Source organism: Tupaia chinensis, unplaced genomic scaffold, assembly GCF_000334495.1.
Source record: "Tupaia chinensis unplaced genomic scaffold, TupChi_1.0 Scaffold000047_1, whole genome shotgun sequence".
Classification (NCBI taxonomy): Eukaryota; Metazoa; Chordata; class Mammalia; order Scandentia; family Tupaiidae; genus Tupaia; species Tupaia belangeri.
Window position 1 is genome coordinate 84,924 of NW_006159505.1, and position 3,658 is coordinate 88,581.

Sequence of the window (3,658 nt, forward strand, 5' to 3'; positions counted from 1 at the left end):
CTCTATGAAGAAGAAAATAAGTTTTTCTTTCTGTGGAATACCTGGATGACTTTAGTGGTCTCCTTCCTGAAGCAGATGTGAAAACTACTTTCATTTTTCATATATATTTTCCCGACACATAATTTTAATATCATAGCAACTCAAAAATAAAACAATCTCAAGAACTGCATGATATAAAACCACATGGGTAGGATAAATTATGGAGATTTGATGTACACTATGGTGACTATAATTAATAATATCGTGAAACTAGCTAAGATAATAAATCTTAAAGGTCTTCACTTTATACACACAAATACAGATACATATACATGAAAGATAACTATGTGAGGTGATGGATATGTTAATTGCTTGATTATGGTAAACATTTTATATGTTTAAGTGTATTAAAACGTTACATTTAAGACCAGCAGGTGGTGTGGTGATTAAGGCGATGGATCCCACATCGCCTACTTTGCAGTTCAAGTCCTAAACCCAGAGGTTTGAAAATCAGGCTGGGCAGATGCCTGTGTACCCAAAATCCTGATAGGAGGATACAAGAGAAAGAAATTGTGGTGTGACCTTACCTCCAAAGGGTGATGTTGCACTCTCTCTCTCTCTCTCGTTAGTATACACACTCTATAGTAAAAAATAAAATAAAATAAAATCATGCTTACATACCTTAAAATGACCTTACCTCCAAAGGGTGATGTTGCACTCTCTCTCTCTCTCTCGTTAGTATACACACTCTATAGTAAAAAAATAAAATAAAATAAAATCAAGTTTACACACCTTAAAACATACCATTTGTATGTCAATTTTACCTCAATATCTGAAAAAAATAAAAAGAAAAGAAACCATATAGGCGTGTGAGTATATTTAGGAATGAAGTGTGTGTCTGAAATGCAAAAGAAATACAATTGATTAGAAAAAGATCCCTTAGGAATAGGTTTTTCTTTCGGGTAAATGAGCCTCCTGAGGATGGACTCTCATAAATACCCTCCACTCTGGGAGCTGCATGGGACCTTGGAGCCCTGTCTCCTCTTTCTCTCCCTCCACACTCAATGTAAGTACAAGGACATCCAAGAGGCAATGAATATGAATTACTGTTAGAAGATTTATATGTGTTTACTTTGTAACAAGAGATTGGCTTCATCAGTAGTATTTCTAAGAAGAATGCAAACACAAAATGATGTGAAACTGCATTAAGAATTTATAATAAGAAAATTCCTGGTATTTTATTATTTTTATGGAAGCTTAGAAATAAAAAATAGAGATTCTTTCCAATCTACTGACTCTACATTCTGAAAAGATTCATAAACAGTGGAATTCTGAAAAGGAAAAAAAAATCAGAAAATGTCATTTGAAATCTGTCTGAAATTCCTGATGTAAAAAATATCTCACATTTACTATTTATGATGAGTCTGAATAGCCACCAAGTTGAATTTGAAATTGAGTCATTAATGTAGAATTCTACCATAAACTAGAATAATATATTTAACTTACATGAAAATAAATAACATAGAGCTATTAGGGACCATATGCCTGAAAGTTCAGTGTTTGAAAGTAAGCAATTTCCCCAACAACTGTGGTTAGTAAACTCTAAGCATTCAGTTATTTCTGCCCTGGTATGGATTATATTGCTCTATTCAGAATAAGAGACTTTTGGGTCACCTCTGTGGTACAATGGTAATGTGCTGCTCAAGAGAAGCTTGATGCTACACGGAGCATTGAATCCCTGGTCCAGGGAGCCTGAAACATGCCAGTCATGCATGTGAGTGCTCAGGGCTCATGTGCTGGAAGACTGAAAGGAGAGAATCAAGACATAATCAGACCCTGTGGAGGGTGCTCACCTCTCTCTCTCTCAACACACTTATATTCTTGTACTCTCACCAAAAATAAATTTTAAAAAACTTTAAAAGAATAACAGCTTTAATATGCTTATAGTGATCAAGACAATCCAGCCAGGCTAATAACAAAATGATGCATTGGAAGTTGGTTAACTTAAGTTAAATTTCAGCAGTAGCTATGAAAATAAGCAAATCTAATCTTAATATCCACATCTCAAAACTATAATCCCAGCAATACCTATTATGGTACAGACACTAATTAATTTTACCAATAGCTTTAATAATTTTTCAGGTAAGGAAACAATTGCTTTCCATTGCCTCTGAATATTTACAAGGAAATGAGTTTTAAATAATTTGTTAACAAAAATCAGGAAGAGAAAAACAAACTTATTAAGTCTCAAGTGTTTGAAACTCTTAAACCTATGCATATATATGCCTTGGAGAGTTAAGAAATAATAATAGTATATGGCTTTGAGGGGAGAAAAATAACATAAATATTTGACATTTTGGTAATTCACATGCATATGTAACACTAGTGGTGTGTGTGTGTGTGTGTGTGTGTGTGTGTGTGTGTTTTACTTCATGCTACCAATTTTTTACCATTATTGAGAAGGATCAATATGTACCATAGCAAAATTTAACCAAATTTTTAATTTACACTGATAAAATTAAAATCCTAGCTCTTTCACTCTATGAAATAGTGTAACTTGTTCAGTCTCCTTCATTTTTATCTTCCTTGGCTAAAACCTTGGAATCTTATAAGTAATAAGATTTTTTAAATAAATGGAATCATTCATATAATCCTTGTAGCACTAGGCCATTTTGTGAGATTCTCTTAATGATAAATGTTAATGATCTTGCAAAGTGTTGTAATTATTATCATCTTCAGTTTATCACGGGAAGAGAGCATAGACAATATTCTGTGTTCTCAGAATCCCAAATATTTGTTACTATTCAAGATCCTTTCTCCTTTGACACTGTATTAATCAGGATTCTCTGGAGAAAGAGAACCCTTAGGACAATGAGAAATTGAGAAATTCTACAACCTGCCATCTGCAAGTTGGAGACCCAGAAAGCCAATGATAGTTCTAGTTCAAATCTGAAGGCCTAAGATTTAGGAGCACCAATGGTCTAAGTCCCTCTCTATAAGCAGAAGTCCAAATTCCTGGCAACAGGCAGAAAGAGGACTGGCATCTTGTTCTGTTCAAGGTCTCAGTAGACTGGAGGATGCCACCCACACTGGAGAGAGTCAGAAGCTTTTTTCAATCCATCAATTCACATGCAAAAATGAGAGGGTATCTGTTTATGATCATGTGTATGGTAATGTCTTGGACAGAACTGATATCCACTGTATTCATCCTGAGAAAAATTGGTATGTACACTGTAAGGATATACAGTGATTAACTGTGAATTTTTTTCCATTTATTTTTATTTTATTTTACTTTCTAACTACATTCATTCACTGAGTATTGTCACAGCATACAAAATGTGATTTCCCATCCAGAATATACTGTATGGTGGCTTAATCATACATATTATCGTCGATAATTTTCCATTTCTAGTTTCATATATATATTTCCCCCTATTTTTCACCCTCTGCCATTTTCCACTCTCGTCTCACACTATCTCTGTTGTCTATAGTTGTTTTTCATTCCTTTTATCCCCACATTTTATTGACTTATAAAATTTCTTAAATTATCTAACTACATTCAATAGCAAGTCCAGCTGATACATATATATCTGTGACTACAGGTCTGACTTTAGGCATGAAACTCTGAGAAGAATGAATATACTATAAAGTAGCACCTAGCTTATGCGATATAGCTTAC